At 40.7% G+C, this 18,080-nt stretch overlaps 1 protein-coding gene across 6 annotated transcripts in view; it reads left to right on the top strand.

The window, feature by feature from the left end:
* INPP4B (inositol polyphosphate-4-phosphatase type II B) overlaps positions 1-18,080 on the top strand; it is a 4,727,932-nt gene that overhangs the window by 3,991,856 nt on the left and 717,996 nt on the right. The window lies entirely within an intron of this gene.

Below are 18,080 nucleotides of genomic sequence, written 5' to 3' on the forward strand. Positions count from 1 at the left end.
GCAGAATGGCACAAAATACACTTAACCAACTGATATTGCCAACATCCTGGCAGACGGGTTCAGTGCAAACTTCACCCCCCTCTCACCCCCAAAAGGGCCCATAACTATACCAGAAGAATGTAGAGCCCCTGAAATCACAGACACTCAGGTTAAAATAGCCCTCTCCAAAGCCAAAAACACAGCATTAATGGTACCAGATGGTGTCCCAGGCTGCGTCCTACATGAGCTCAAAGACGAACTAACCCCTCACCTAAACACACTGTTCAAACTCAGTCTTTCCACAGACTATGTACCCATAGAGTGGTGCACAGCAGCGGTTATTCTGCTCCACAAAGGTGGAGCCACAACAGACCCTGGGAACTATCGGCCTGTAAGCCTGACTAGCTTGGTCTGCAAGGCTATGGAGCGCATCATCATGGAACTCATTAACTGAGACAATGGGAACCTCCAAACACTGGACCCTACCCAGTTCGGCTTTGTTAAGGGCAGATCATGCCTCCTAAACCTAGTGGACTTCTTTGAGACAGTTACCAAGGCTATAGACGAGGGAAAGGTGGTACACACAGCCTACCTAGACTTTGCAAAGGCCTTCGACACCATTCCCCATTCTGGTATTATAGACAAGCTCACCAGCCTGAACATAAACCCCTATGTCACAAAATGGGTTGTCAATTGGCTCACGGACAGAACCCACATGGTGAGAGTTGCGGGAGCTAGGTCTGACTCTAAACCGGTTACAAGTGGCGTTCCCCAGGGCTCAATCATAGGACCCCTCCTGTTTGGCATATACTTCTCAGAGGTACAGACAAGCACAGGAGGACTATGGCTGACCAAGTTCGCAGACGACTGCAAACTAGGGGCTATAATTGACTCACCAGCTGACACAGACATCCTCCAAAAGGGTCTCACTGAGACGGATACCTGGTGTCAAAATCATGGCCTCAAGCTAAATGCCAAAAAGTGCATAGTTATTCCCTTTGAATATAACAAAGTACCCACAAACTACCACATAGGTGATAGTCCCCTAAATAGGGAAAACATAATAAGGGATCTGGGGACCCAAGTAGATAGTAATCTCTCCTTTGATAATCACATTGCCAAAGTGGTTAGAAAATCCTTCTATGTGGCCCACCTAATCACAAAAGGGTTTGCATCCAGATCAAAAGAGGTCATTGTGCCCCTCTACTCATCACTCATCAGACCCATCATAGAGTACAATGCCCCATTTGGGATATACCTTACAAGACACTTGCAACAGCTGGAAATACCACAGAAGTACCTCACCAAGTGGATCAGTGGCCTCAAAGAGATGCCCTATGCAGCTCGACTGAAGAAACTCCAGCTGTACTCGGTTGCATACCGCCTGCTCAGAGGTGATCTCTGCCTGACATACAAGGCCATGTCCAACCCAGAATTGATGGACATGCTCCACCTAAAGAAAACCTTATCTCCTCGAGCCACATGCTCTAGGGATCTAAACCTCACCACAACAATAAATAGGATGTGCTGGAGGGATAGATTCCTGTCCCAGAGACTTCCCATGCTTTGGAACAAGATTCTAGTCTACATTAGGCAGAGCTCCTCACTAGCACTCTTCAAGAGAAACCTTAACGAGTGGATGGGAAACAGAAAGTTTACCCCAGGGATCACTTCAGTGACTCTGCTGGACAGAGGCACAGGGAACTAATCTAAGGGGGCAGCGAAGGTCCAACACATTCTGGCTAGGCTTATAAATGTCTTCGGGCAGATAGCCTAGTACCTACGTATGAACCTATGAACCTATACCACATCAGTCACTGCTGTTTAATAGGCTTCTTATCTAAACAATCACATGATTAATGAATAAGATCTAATGAACACAGAACAGTGTAAACATAGTTTTCATGAACAGTCTGTACTTCTGACATCTGACATGCTAACCGTATAATCATCGGTAAACAACTTTGCAGACTTGCAGACGAGCTTTCCACTTGAGGTTTTTTTTTTTTATGTACAGACTGGCATCAGCAATGCCTGTGAAGTTGTCTGAGAAAACATTTTAAAGGATCCCTCCTTGCTGAAACTGAAAACCAAACATCTGTTATCTTATGAATTTCTGCCAGCAGCACAATAATTAATTATTATCAGTGCTTTTTTGTAAGCAAAAAAGTGGTGGTATGCATATGTTGCATCATTTAGGTCAACCCCTGCCCCTCCCTGTCCCACCCCATCCCAACCCCCCCCCCATACTTCTTTTTTTTCTGCAAATCCTCTTTCATGAAAAAAATAAATAAATAAAATCTTCTCTCTTAATAATGCAACAACTGAAATCACTTCTCAGAGCAAATTATTAAGCATGATAGCAGACATCAATAATTGGGGTGTTGCACTCATTTTCCTTAAGTAGACATGACTGCAAAAGTATTTTACAGAAAGTTAAAGGGAAAAGTTTTATTTTCCCGCAATCATCTAGTTGGACTTCTGTCGTTTTGGGAGTTTGTGCAACTTCATGTGTCTGGAATTGGTGCATGTCCTAACTAGAGTACTTCAGAATGGAAATAACAAGGTCATTGCATAAACAGCAAAGCTCCATGAAATGTCTGAGGAAGACAGAGGTGGTTTAGCAACTGCATGTCTTTTTCCAAAGCGTATAGGAATGAACACATCAACTTTTACATAATTTAATCTATGACAGATGGGACATTTATTGAAATGGATTTCTATAGCTCAGAAGTGAAAAAAACAATATCATGTTGTATTCATCTCAGGATGGTACTGTATGAGCACCACTATTTAGTTGCTAATGGAAAATGCTTTCTCAGCTCAACAGTAATACTGTAATCAAACCATACTTTGTACCCAGGAACATGATTACATTAGTACTTTCATCACTAAAATGGAATACTGTGATGTTGTTTGACTCGTATCCTTTAGAAGTTATCAGGTCATTTATGTAAATATTCCACAGTGTTTTATATAGGCTATTCACTAGTCTGTATCTGTTGGAAGGTAACATTTCAGCATGAGTCAGTCATAACATTTTTTGAGACATCATCATATAATCTAAAGCTCACACAGAATTAATTGTAGCTAGATAGATCTTGGCTTAGATTTTACATTGAGTGATTGAGCATATTGTTATGGTTTATATCACTGTACGGCTTTTGAGAAAAATATGTATATATTACATCTTGACTCATTTTAGGTAATAAATATCCACATTATGGTTTACGTTCATTGTCATCTTAGACTTTTAAAACATCAGTAGACAGTGACACACTTAAAAATTATATTGTAGGTGTTGATGAATCTAGCCTAGTAACTGATTTGCATGTTCATTATACTACAGCCTATAATTTTTCCTAATGAATCTATTTTATAATCTTCTAACAATATCCTTTACTTAATGTGGCATTTCAAAATGCGTTCGATTTACATTACCTATTTACCATTTTATTAATATCTTGCCACCTCAGTTGCCTTTACCAAATACAAAGTTTTCTAGGTTACTCTGTCTATGTTGTGTACTGTAAAGGATTCAGAGCTTGTTCTTGTCACTTGTATCACAATACCTGCATATGTTGTGTACCGTAAAGGATTCAGAGCTTGTTCTTGTCACTTGTATTACAATACCTGCATATGTTGTGTACTGTAAAGGATTCAGAGCTTGTTCTTGTCACTTGTATCACAGTACCTGCATATGTTGTGTACTGTAAAGGATTCAGAGCTTGTTCTTGTCACTTGTATCACAATACCTGCATATGTTGTGTACTGTAAAGGATTCAGAGCTTGTTCTTGTCACTTGTATCACAGTACCTGCATATGTTGTGTACTGTAAAGGATTCAGAGCTTGTTCTTGTCACTTGTATCACAATACCTGCATATGTTGTGTACTGTAAAGGATTCAGAGCTTGTTCTTGTCACTTGTATCACAATACCTGCATATGTTGTGTACTGTAAAGGATTCAGAGCTTGTTCTTGTCACTTGTATCACAGTACCTGCATATGTTGTGTACCGTAAAGGATTCAGAGATTGTTCTCGTCACATGTATCACAGTGACTCACAGAACTGAAATTGTTTGTTGGCTAAACTAGGAAACCAACCTAATTAGCAGTCCTGCTATTTCAAGAAAGCTGTCAACATGTACAAGAAATGGATCAGATCAAAAGCTAAAATTCATTACTTTGATGTCTAGTACCCTGTAAAATCTGTCAACTTGCAAAAGCCACACACCATTTTAAACTCAGTTATCATCTGTAGACTAGACTGTATGTAAGAGCTGAGATATTGTAACATGTAACTCAGAGGCTTATGTAGGCTATCGGCACAGTACAGGAATCTGTCTGTCTCAGTGCTCATCCTGATGATACGTGTCTGACTAGATATCTACTAGCACAAATCACTGAAGTTCCGTTTAAGTCATGCACAGACACACACACAAACACACAAACACTTATTACCTGCTGCTACTTCTTACATGCACATACACACACACACACACACGTTTTAAAAACTTAAACACACACACCTACTTATTACCTACTGTTATACACACTTGTCCAGTAATATGACTAGTAAAGTATAAAACTCATCATTTCTCACAGTCATGCAACCTCTCTGAAGCAAACTGCAGACAAATCCAGTGCAAGAGTAAAACTCGCATATCGAACCCTTTCAAATAATGAGAAAAATATTACTTTTAAAAGCAAAAAAATGTAAATACAACTGAGTACAAACTGCAAAAAATGCCAGCATATAATTTTATTGCCACTGCAGTCAGTGAACCCAATACACATTTCTCTTGGTTATACAGAGGAAATAATTATGCTTTAATCCTACAACAGTGGCTGAGAGAATCTAGCAAATAAATGTGCCCGAAACTTTTAATAAGGGTTTGTTGGTGCCTATACATCAACTACACCAAAAGGTGCATATAGATCAAATGACCACCCCAAGAAAACTGGCGCTGTAGCCTAAATCAACACTGACAAGCAACCCTTACCTTAACTTTACGATATACACCGAACGCTTATTTGATATGATTACGTGAAAGACAGGACACCGCACATACAAGCTGTAACACTGAACCCTCCTACCACCCCCTTACAAATACGTGGCTTGCTATTGGCAGAGACAATGGCAATTCCTGATTGGTTAATCATTAGCCATTCTAGGTGCTTTTTTCTTTCAAGCTGCATGTTATTATTGAACAAGATCCTGTCAATCAATGGTATTACCTAATATTATCAGTGCACTTCGTAGTTTCTGGCAGAATTGTTGTTGATGTGTTATAATTGGACTGACGAAAAAGAAAAGTCAGAACTTCTTGATAATTCTGAACTTACATATCCTGCTGTCATAAACAAATGTGCCAACTGGATATGTTTGTTCTCTGGGAATGTTACCTTTAAGCGAGGGGCATCCTGTTAATTTTGGTTTGACTACCACACATTTAATGGGAGGAGCTCATGGTTCATTCATTAAGGAAACACGTTATAAGTCTATGTGCAGAGTATAACAGCACACAGTAGAGTATGACACCTGCATGCTGTATTGTGTTTCTGTTGGAAATATTTGTTAAATTGTAACTTGGTGACTTTCTAGTTAAACTTCTGTAATGCACTTGTTAAAGTTTAATATCTTCTAAAGTAAAAGGGGGCACGTGAAAACATGCCATAAATAATTCTATAGTTTATAGGTGACTGACGACTACTGGGGTCTTTATAACATAGCAACGCTTCTCAAATGTATCCTCCAAGTTGTTTGAACCTTAGAGATTATTTTAAGGGGTATCTTAACATGGATATGCACCTATCTTCCACTCACTTGTTCGTTAGTAGTTCCCACTCCGCAGTAAAAAATGCCTTCAGGAGTTCAAATTCCATGCACGCGAAAGAGGAAGACGTAAACAATCAGTTGCACAGATGCAGAATCTTCTGCATCTGTGCGACCAGACGCAAAGGGCATTCTAGCCATTAAAAAAGTATGTTTTTTTTTTTTTTTGTTAAAAATAAGAACATTAATTAAAATTAACAGCAGTAGAGGTGCTAGTAAGCTGTACCAGCATGTACCGTCTCAAAAAAAGCCCTGGTTATTATAATTTCATTCTTTCTCGCCCTGTTACACTCATGAGGATATGATCCTGGTGTAATCATAACTGTGGCACAGTGATTTATAGATTAAAAAACAGTTCAAGTGGAAAGCTCTTGTCTGCAAGTCTGCAAAATGTGTTTAAAGATGATTATACTGATAGTATGTCAGAAGTAGACTATTCGCAAAGACTATACTAAAGCTGTTCTATGTTCATTGGCTCCTACCATTTCTTCGCTTGGTAGTTTAGACAAGACATCTGTTGGATAACAGTGAGCTGCATGAATTAATGAAATGTTTAAACATGCAGTATTTTAAAGCATGTGATTCCTGTAGCATACTGTGCTCTGTGTGCGTGTGTGTGTGTGTTTGTGAGTGTGTGTGTGTGTGTGTGTGTGTGTGTGTGTGTGTGTGTGTGTGTGTGTGTGTGTGTTTGTGTGTGTGTGTATATCAAAGTTCTGTATACTAAGTGTTGAATGTAAGTCTTACTTTTAGAGCAAGGCATTATGTCACACATTTAGCCATATGAAAGCATTAATGGTAGTGTATATTTAAATGGGTGTCAACCATAAAGGTCAGAGTAGTATATCATGTAATCTTATATATTAAGTGAGTAAAAGGTCTTGAAGAGTGCACATCATGCCTTACACTATTTCTTATTTGTTTCGACTTTCTTTATATGCAGCTATGTACATATATGAGATAGGTGACTGAGGGGATAGTTTTGTAATGTTGCTGATAGACAAAATATATGAAGCAGCAAGGTGTTTGCTCAGTCTCATCTGACCCAAGTACAAACTGAGTAGTGACATAAATGGAATACACAGGTTTATTCCCATTGGATACAATCAAAATGGTCTTAGTGAATGGGGTTTAATCAACTGCCACTAAACTAATGTAAAAACAATGTTAACAGTAAAATCATGTCACTCTGGGGTGAAGAAGTTTTCCATTACACTGGCAAGATTATGCAAGCTTGGAGTCAGTTATTTAGAGATATGTGCACATGCAAAAATGATGTTTTATGCAGCTTTATCGAAGTTGATGTGCATCATTGAATTTATTTTTCTTTGATTTAAGGTTCTCTGTAATTCTGTTTGTAAACTTACTATGACTATGACACAAGTCAGCCTTACAAATGCCACTAAGCATTTGTTATGCTCTTTACACGTACCCAGCCTAACCATCCTTCGTACATTTGATAGAATATCCAGGTTTTCATTGTGGTGGATGATTGTAACCTTAGTGGGCTGTGCCCTATCACCATACTTCTCAGCTGTACAGATTTTCTCAGGATGTCCAGATTTTTGCCTCACATTTTTGGCCTGTTCCTCATAAAATCTGTGGTTTTCTGGAAAGTCATTGAGGATTGAAGTAACTAAATAATGACATATGTTTGAGTTTCAGGCTTCAAATCCTTTGGAAAATACATAATGATTCAAAACCTGTTATACTAGTAACTTTCTAAATTTATAGGAGTAATATTTAAAATCTATCCCTATTTTTGGGGCCTTAGTCCCCCCATTATTTGTGTCTTTGTCCAGATTTCTTGCACTGGGAGGTTTTGAGGTATGCCTATCACTCTGCACCACCCTTCAAGACCTGACTCAGCTTGTTTTTTCTCATAACAGACCCAATACACACACACACACACACACACACACACACACACACACACACACACACACACACACACACACACACACACACACACGCACACACACACACACACACACACACACACACACTCACACACTCTCTCTCTCTCTCTCTCGCAGGAAATTACTCCCTTTCTCAACTTTATTCTTGCAAATAAATTTAAAAGATGGAAACAAGCGTTCATCCTGACATTATGAGTGATCACTGTCCTTGAGTGCCACTTGGTCATTGATATGTCCTGAGTCTGCCAAGTTGTCATCAGTTTTAACTCATTCCCAGAATCTAAAGAGCAACGTTATTGCTGTAGGCTATTAAAGTGTAGAGTGGTTTGACATTTATATCAGAGAGGCTAATTCAATCCTCAAATTACTTCAGAAGTAAATTACGTTATATTCAGTCATAGCTACCTAACTATCAGATGTAAAGTCAGAGGTATAAATGCTGTTGTGATTACGAAGGAGTTAAAGCTGTGGAAAGGCTTTGCTGTTACTGGAAAGTTGCCAATTAACCCAAATGCCATGACATTTTATTAAACCAAGGATGCTGTATCAGAACTGCTATAACATACACAAATCACATTAATAAAAATAAAAACTAAATCTTTTCCTTACTTAACCTGCCACCTACAGGGCAGAGGTTAAGAAAATTGCCGTTCAAGGCAAATACATTTTGTCTGCCACAGTAACCTTACCTGTTCAAGCTCCAGTGTGGTAATCTGTTAAAAGAGTATTCCACTTCCTACTTACCTAACCACTCAGCCATTTCTCAAGATTTCTCTTTAATACAATTGACACCAAACCCAAACATTTGCCAGTTTGACCTCAGAACTGTCTCTGTTATATCTGTTTACAAGCAGTTCTCTAATTTACCTAGTAAGGCTGTTTGCCTTGAAGGGGAACTATACCCAACCTTCCTGAAAATATCCTCACTGCCAAATAACACCTGTAGTATTTCTCTTTGACTTGTTTACTTATTGTCATTTGATTACCAAGAAAGTCTGGCTGTGTAGAAGCCCATTTTCAGCAGAGGCCTGGGGAAAACAGCTCCAGATTATTGCAAAATGTTTTTAAAAAAATAATTTTACAATCTTCAAAAATAAAACAAAACATCTGCAGTTTAAATAATTATAAATTAGACATAATATAAAAACATTGGTTAAGACTTGATACAAGTTATGTGACAGTTAAATGACAATCATTTAATGTTTAAAGACATTTTAGACCGTTTGTAGAGAAACTGAAGCTGTTAGTTCATAGGTTCATAGGTGTGCACTAGGCTAACGGCCCTGGAGCCTATATAAGCCTAGCCCAATAAGATTCCCTGGCATCATGCCACCCGAAGTTAGTTCCCAGTGCCCCTGTCAAGCAAGGCCTCTGACGTGATCCCCTGAGTGAACGTCCTATTGCTCATCCACTTGTCAGGATTTCTCTTAAAGAGGGCCTCTGCTTGACGTGAATGGGAAGTTTGTTCCAGAGTATGGGAAGTCTCTGGGTTGGGAACCTGCCCCTCCAGCATGTTCTGTTTATTGTGGTAATAAGGTTTAGGTCCCTGGAGCATGTGGCATGGAGGGATTGAGATTTCTTTAGGTGTAGCATATCTAACAGCTCTGGGTCAGACATGGCTTTGTAGGTCAAGTAGAGATTGCCTCTAAGTAGGCGATATGAGACAGAGTATAGCTGGAGTTTTTTGACTCTGTATAGGGCATGTGTCTAAGGCCAAAGATCCTCTTAGTGAGGTATTCTTGTGGCCTTTCCAGCTGTTTCAGGTGTCTAGTGAGGTACATTTCAAGTGGGGCATTGTATTCTATAATAGCTCTAATGAGGGATGAGTAGAGAGGGATTATGACCTCTTTCTGCCTGGATGAGAAACCTTTTGTAATGAAATGTGCCACATAGAAGGACTTTCTGACTACAGTGGCAATGTGGTTTTAAAGGAGGGGTTGCTGTCAACCTGTGTCCCCAGGTCTCTTATCACACCTTCGGTCTTTAGTGGATTACCGCCTAGTGGTAGTTCAGGGGTACAGAATGTTTCGCAAAGGGAATGACAATGCACTTTTTGGCATTGAGCTTAAGTCCATAGCTCTGGCACCAGTCATTGGTCTCAGTGAGGACCTTTTGTAGAATGTCTACATCAGTTGGAGAATCAATAATGGCTCCCAGTTTGCAATCATCTGCGAACTTGGTCAACCAGAGTCCCTTTGTGTTGGCTTGAACTTCAGAGAAGTAGATGCCAAATAGGAGAGGACCCAGGACTGATCCCTGTGGGACACCATTTGTAACAGGTGGGTAATAAGATCTGGAGTCTGCTACTTGCACAGTGTGGGTTCTATCAGTGAGCCAGTTGGCAACCCATCTTACGACATAGGGGTTTATGCCTAGTTTAGCGAGTCTGTCTATGATTCCTGAGTGAGGGATGGTGTTGAAAGCCTTGGCAAGAGCTAGGTAGGCTGTGTGAACTACTTTGCCCTCATCCACAGCTGTGGTGACAGACTCAAAGAAGTCTATCAGGTTGAGCAGGCATGATCCACCTTTCACAAACCCAAACTGCATGGGGTCCAGAGTTTGGAGATTCCCTATGTCCCTGTTTATAAGGTCCATGATGATGCGCTCCATAGCCTTGTATATCAGACTTATCAGGCTAATGGAGCGGTAGTTCCCAAGGTCTGTAGTTGCTCCCCCCTTGTGGAGTGGGATGACTGTAGCAGTGCACCACTTGGCAGGAACAAAGCCTGAGATGAGTCTGTGACTGAACAGGGTACTCAGGTGTGGTGCCAGCTCACAACACAGGCAGAGATATTATCAGGTCCCATGGAAGCTGTATTCTTGGCTTTGGACAGTGCAATTTTTACTTGTGTATCCATGATAATAGGGACTTGGCATTCCTCAGGTGTTCTGATAGGCTCTTTAGGTGGTGAAAGAGGGGTAAAGTTTGCACTGTGCTGTAACTCACAGCAGATCTGAGTATTGCCATGTAGATTCTTGACATAACTATAGAATACCTTGTGGCTGACTTTAGAATCTGAAGCAATTTTATTTTCGTAGCTAGCTTTAGAGGATTTGATAAGGGATCTCAGTTTTTTGCTGAGGCTGACAAGGGAGGTTTTCCAGTCTTGGGACTTTACCCTTTTCTGCAACAATTTTTTCCTTCTGTTGTAGAGTTTCTTTATTGTAGGGTACCACCAGATTGGATTCCTATTTTTGGAAGAGAGTGTCTTGGTTCTGTTTGGTATGGCCCGTTCCATGCACTTGTGTATGTGCTCATACAGTGCGTTGGTGTATGATTCAGTAGTCATGCACCTATTTTCCATTTGAACGGGCATCGTGAAGTTAGCTACCTCTGTTTTTAGAAGCCCGAAAATTGGCTTTGGAGACATTTTTTACAGTGGTTTCTTTTGGGGGCGGTGAGGGTGGGATGTGGATATCCATGGTGATTAGCTTGTGGTCAGATCTGATCAGGAAGGAGTTGATTACTGGTGTAGAGCATTGGTTGCCCATGTTAGTAATGACCATGTCAAGGATGTTTCTACCCCTGGTAGGGGTAAGAATGAGTTGGTCCAGAGCACTGGAATTAATGAATTCCAGAAAACGTTGAGCAAGTGTGTTGGTACATGAGTAATTTTCCCAATTAATGGAGGGGTATTTAAAATCTTCCAGTATAAGAGTATTGGGTTGTACCCTAATACTTTCCAGTGTGTTTAGGAATGTGTTGTGGGAGTCTTGGGACATGGTGGGGGATCTATAACAAGCTACAATCTGGATTAAAGTTTTACCCAGTGTTAGTTGTACTTGAAGTATCTCAGATGCGTTATGTTGGGCTACAAGTCTGAAGGTGTACATATCCTTTATGAATATGGAGACACCACCGCCTTTAGTGCTTCGGTCCAGGTTTAGGGGCTGAAAGGTGTGGTATGAATTATAGCCTGGTAGTGCTTGGGGTGCTCTCCAGAGCCTTGAACCAGGTCTCAGTCACTGCACAGATGTCGATGTTTTCCATTTTAAGGAGTGCTTTGAGCGAGTGCATTTTGAGATTTAGACTTCTGGCATTGAGTAGCATAGCCCTCAAATTTCATTTGCTTGTAGCTGTTACGGTGGTAATTTTGTCTTCAGGACATTGCCTAAAAAAAGGCACTATAGGGGTTGCAAGAGCCTTGGCCAGTGTCCAGAATCCCATGGGTGACAGATGTAGGCCATCTCTGGCAAAGCATCGAGGTCTGTTGATCATGTCATCCCAGGCAGACAGATACTGGATCCCCGTAGAATGACACCAGAAACTTAGCCAATTGTTGAAGTCAGTCATTTTCTGCTTGTACTGTGGTATCATTCTGGGTGATAGTAGGATGCTACTCAGAGCTAGGGTCATACCTGCCTGGGCTTCAAGATCCGAGAGCTCCTCTTTGCCTCTTTTCATGTAGTCCAGGGGGTATGTATCAGGTCATTTACACCAACATGGACAATGACAGAGTCATATTTGTATCTGTTGTGAAGTGACCTAAGTGCGTGCATTTTGTGGCGGATCCTGGCACCCGACAGGCAGCTGGCTGTAACTTTCTCCTTATTCAACCTAGTGAGTGGGACATCAGTATGCCTTACTATTGAACCATCTATGACTAGTGTATTGGGTAACTTGTTTTGTCCTAGGGGCTTTGGTTGAGTGGCACACTGTTTGTGTGAGCTACATGTCTCATGGTTTGTGCTGGGATGTGGTGGTTGCATTTCTGCCTCGGAAGTCTCTGTTGCTTGGGCAGATTTTTATTGAGAGCCTCCACGAAAGTAGGTGTGTGTTTTGTGTTACTATGTGTGAGTTGTGATTGTGTATGGTCTGGAGGGCTATGTGTTGAATGTGGTGTGGTGCAGGTGTTAACCTTCTCCTCTTGACTGGCTAATCCAGTCTTGGCTGGAGGGTGCTTGGCTTCCAGTTTGGCTATATATGTCCATCTCTCACAAGTCATAGTGTTGGGAGGTAAGAGGAGAGGGTTGTCTGTGTAGCTGGGGTAGTTGCTGCACTGCCTCAGGATGCCCAAGTTCACCAGGTTGACAGAAGAAAGCACAAGGAACTGACCTATAGACATGCCTGGAGAGGTGCTCATTATATTAAGTACTGAATCTGTTTTCTTACTTTCCTTTATGGAGAGTTTAGTGCTGGTAGCAGTATATATGCTACAGTAAATGCTACAAGAAGTTCTGAGCAAGTGCTGAACTTAAATAGTCTAGTTTGAGTGCAAAAAGATGAAAACTAGCAAGTTCTAAGGGAAAATTTGAAGAGTAGACTTTCTTGCACGGGTAATAGTTTACCCTAGCTTAGCGGCACTTAGCGTCATGCAAACCCGTGCAAACACGGGTTTTTAATTCAGAAAGTTAAAAGGGATAGAATGCAGCCCAAAAATGGCCAATAAGGTACAATTTCTGTGCTGGAAACCACTCCTCTTGTCTAATACAAACAGGAATTGCAACATGAAGTGAGGGAAAACAGGCATATGGTATATTTAGAAGATAATTTGATAGAAGTAAGGAAGTAAATGAAGGAGGGAGAGTAAAGAGGTATAAGGAATGAAAAGGGATTAGGTCATATTTAGGGATATCGTTTATCCTGGTTTTTGAGTAAGAACAGATCTAGATTTTAGCTAGGAAGTATTTCAGAGTGGTTTTGAAAGATGGGAAAAAGGGTATTGACTTGATGGATACAGGTAAGGAGTTCCAGGCCTTAGCAATCTTGTATGAGTATAGAAAATGTCCAGCAGATTTGATAGGTTTGTAGACAGGTGGTTTTGGTCACTGGATCACAATGACCAACTGGGAACATATCTGTGCAGAATGTTTTTAGTGCTGGAAAGGCAGATGAATGCTGGATAACTGTATAGGTGGTAAGAAGGGGTCCCTTTCAAAGGATCAGAATTTCAGAACATCGAACCTCTGATAATCGAAGACCAGAGGATCGAAGTTTTGAAATAGTGAACCTAAGGAAAAAATCTAAAACATGAAAACTTCTTATTTCACGTTATTGCAGGGGGACAAGCCCCCTGCACCCCCCACACCCCTTGCTACCTAAATATACCAACTCCAAGATCGCACTACAGTGAAGAGAATGGTAATGTTCCCATTCCACACTGCACAGCGATCTCCATTCACAAGGTTTGATATTTCAAAATGTCAATCATCTGGTCTTCACAGATCAGTGATTCAATGTTCTGAAATTTCAATCCTTTGAAGGGGACGTGGTAAGAAGCTGTGTATATGTTAGTTGATAGGACAGTTCTAACCAGTTTAGGCTTCTTAGTGCTGTACAGTGGTGGGTTCTGAAAGGTGTATTTGCTGCAAATTTAGCAACTTTGTTATACCATTGTTCAAGTTTTAATTTATAAAAAATGCATAAAATTCTATCGCACTGGAAATCTGCTCGTGAAATTCTTTCACCTAAATGTCAGTGTCAGTGGCTTGACAGATAGCTCATTTACCTTTGGTGCTAGAAAATCAGGCAAGCATGGGTTTCATTCCCTAACCTGGTGCTTGGATTACTTTTACCTAAGCTGTGCCTGAAATTGGTCATGTTGTGATCAGTGCTGTACCTCAGGAAACAAAATTTAAATCAAATAAATGTACAATCCCATTTCCTCTGTGATTTCCAATTAATTTCCAGGCTATATCTTTCAGCTAAAATTATTTGAAAAAAGGTAGTTTACAGTCAAGTGCTTTAGTATGCCTCTGACAAGGGTCTTCACCACCACAGTCAACATATGTTCAGGAAAAGGTATAGCACCTTAACAACCCTGTGTCAGACAATAGACACTATTTTTCCAACATGAATAAAGGTCTTATGACCAGTGGCCTGGTTGTGGGATTTAAAATTGTCTTCACTCTGGTTAACTATACTCATTGAATCACCTTGCTTTCTCACAAAGCTTTGTGGACTTACCATCAGAGATGTTCAAAGGTTGCCTCACCTTTGTCACAGTTAATCACTTCTTCAGAACCTCAGTTTATGATATAGCAACTTCAGCTACAAGTGTACCACAGGTCTCTGTTCACCTTGTCTACAAATAGTCTCATGCTTAATCTTCCTGATTTACAGTTTACACTGTAAGCTAATGGTCTCCTACTGCTTAAGGCCTGTAAGTCCATTACTGCAATTCAGAACTCCCTTTAGTGTGAACACGGTTTAAAACTAACATACTAATTGTCGGTACTACAGACAGACTCACTGTGCTATCTGGAGCCTCACAATGTCTGGCTAAAGAACAGTGTTATTGGCTGATGACTCCACTGGCACCAATGTTGCCTTTGTTTACTCATCTAAATATCTTGGTATCTTGCTAGATCAACTATTAAAATTTAAATCTGCATGCTGAAAAAACAGTCTACGGAGTGTCTGCATAATTGAAAAGGGGTGGTGGGTCACTAGTGCTCTGTGTTAAAAAATAAATAAGTGCAAGTAAAAGTGAAAAATACAATCACTTTTCAAATACAGTCTTGTTGTGGCATTCAGACTAGTGCTGCATAATGACCCACGAATAGCTGCAGTGTACTTACAACATATCAGTCCATGAATATTAATTTGGGCTGTTAAATTGTTAATGTATTTGAAACTCTGAAAAGATTCCTGCATTTTCTATGCAAATACATATCACTCTGTAACTTTCTAACTCCAGATATTCACCTGTACCTCTGTAGCTGCTCCTGCTTTGCTGTTTTACCATGCATCGTATCTTGGAGTTCTACATTCAGTGAATACTCACATGGCCCAGATGTTGACACAATGTTACACTGTTGCACTAAAAGCACAATGCAGGTTGACACCATTTTGGAACTACCAGTAGTAGTTTGAGCTTTATGTGACTATTTAACTAATTTGTCGTAAGTGCTACCAGTTAGTTAAATTGTGTTATTAAAAGTGCACCTAGTGAAATTCATTATCATGGCTGCTGGAGACAGAAGTCCTGTCATCCACCTGGTGCTGCCAGAGGAAAAGCAGCCATTTGATGTGGAGCAATATGCCATACTGGAAGTTACAGCATGCTAGAGAGCACTGACTGGACGCTTAGTAGCCAGTTTGGGTAGGGAGTGGGCTGTGCAGATGATGGTTGAGTCATCTGGGTATTGTATGAGTGTGCCATGTGTGGTGGCAGAGGCTAGATTATTGGTGAAAACAGAGAAGAGTAGGGGTCCAAGAATGGACCCCTGGGGAACCTCTATGGAGACTGGTAGTTGGGGGGTAGGTCGTCCTGCCATACTACCCAGTGTTGGCAGTCAGACATGTAACTTTGAAACCAGTTGGTGACTGATTGAGAGAAGGACAGGTTATTGAGAAGAGAGATGAGTTGTTTGTGTGGTAACATATTGAAAGCTTTAGAAAAGTCTAGGAAAGTAGCTGTCGAGAGCTAACTAGTATTTTTATGTTGTAAGATAGTGTTAGTGAAAGAGAGTAAGGCAGTAGTGGTGCTATGGTTAGGTCAGAAACCGTGTTGGGTGTTGGAGAGGAGGTTGTTAGCAAGGAGGGGATCTGAGGCCTGAGAATGAATGCATCTCTCTAGTATTTTGGAGAGTGGCGAGAGAATAGATATGGGGTGGTAATTGGTTAGATCTGTGGAGGGGCCGCCTTTGTGTAGGGGAATTATGTGTGATACTTTCCACAGTGTGGGAACGGAACTTTCTGACAGAGATCTGTTAATCAAGAGGGATACTGGGTAGGCTAGAGCATCAGCTGCAAGTTGTAGGTATTCACTTGGGAGGTTGTTTGCTGCTAATTTGGTGGGTTTAAGTTTAGTTAACAGTTGTTTTATTTTGGAGGTAGGAACAGGAGAGAATGAGAAGCTAGTGGGGAGATTGCTAGTTGAAGTTAAAGGTGTGGGTTTGAGGGGGTTGTGTTGTCTAGCTAGTGATAGTACGGTTTGTGTGAAGTGTGTGTTGAAAGAGGTAGCAATATTTTCGGAGTGTGTTATGTTTGGAGTAGGGGTACTTACTTTACCTGGGTGGAGGATGGAGTTTATTGAGGACCAGAATTGTTTGGGGCTATGTTGGGAGGAGGTAAGGGCAGACTGGTAGTATTGGATTTTGTCCTGTTTTATTAGCTTTTTGACTCTATTCCATAGTTCTAGGAATTTCTGTCTAGTAGAGGGGGTTTTGGTTTTACGCCAGTGCTCCCAGGCTTTGTCCCTGTTTTTCATTTCAGAGTTAGTGGTTTTCTGCAGCCATGGGGATGGTTGGGCTCAGGTTCCGGAACGTCTTATGGGGGCATGGTAATTAAGGATGCTTTGGAATGTATTATTAAAGTAGTCAACTGCGTCATATAGACTGAGGTATTTTAGAGGTTGCCTGTTACATTCTTTTAGAGATGAGCTGAATGAGAGAGGGTTAAAGTTTGTTTTTTTGTGTATTTGACGGTAGATGATGGGTTTCACTTGATATAGGTGTTTTCTGAGTAGGAATGATGGGGAGTGATCACTGAGGCTGTCTGATGGGCAGCCTGCTATATATGACTGGGGGCTCTTACTGACTAGTATCCAATCCAGGGTAGTGTGTTTGCTGGAGTTTTTATTTATCCTAGTAGGTGACTGGACTAGTTGGGTGAAGCCATGAAGGTTTACATGATGGGCTGGGTGGTTGCTAGAACAGGATTGCCAGTCAGTGTTGAAGTCTCCTAAAATTAAAGTTTCTTGGGGTAGATGGTGGGTAGTCCAGCTGAGGAGGTTTTCTAGTGGAGGGATGTTTTGGCCAGGTGGGAAGTAGCATCCTGTTACGTTTAAGGTTTTATTTTGGTTTATTTTAAAGTTGGTATATATTATTTCCTCCTTACCTATTTGGGGAGCTGCTAAGTTTAAGATATGGATCTCTAGATGCTGTTTAAATATTATAGCTATACCACCTCCTTTATTGTTTAGTTGGTCTACTCTTAGTATACTGTAACCAGTAGGGAGGATTTGCTCATTGGTAATGTGTGGTGTTAACCATGTTTCTGTAAGGATCACTACATCAGGGGAGTACAAATCTATGGTGGCATGGAATTCATGCACCTTGTTGGATATACTTCTAATATTTAGGCTTATCAGAAGGAGGTCGCTTGGCTTTCTATTGGCTGTGATTTGGGAGAAGTTGTGGTTTGTAGTCTGATTATGAGGGGAGGGGTTGGAAATTGAGGGGCCAGGATTGGGATGGATGTCTCCACTGAGTGCTAGGTTAGATATGGATGAGATTATTAGTTTTAATATGCTTGCTTATAAGGGACGTTTTATGAATGTGTTCTGTGGGTAATAGGTATGGTGGTAGGGTTTTTATGTTAAGTTGTGGGGATGATTTTAGTTTAGGTACTGTGGTTTGTAGTCTATGTTGATGGTGCATAGGGAAGGTCTTTGACCTGGTGG

This window comes from Protopterus annectens, chromosome 2.part1, assembly GCF_019279795.1.
Source record: "Protopterus annectens isolate FY-2018-M chromosome 2.part1, PAN1.0, whole genome shotgun sequence".
Classification (NCBI taxonomy): Eukaryota; Metazoa; Chordata; order Ceratodontiformes; family Protopteridae; genus Protopterus; species Protopterus annectens.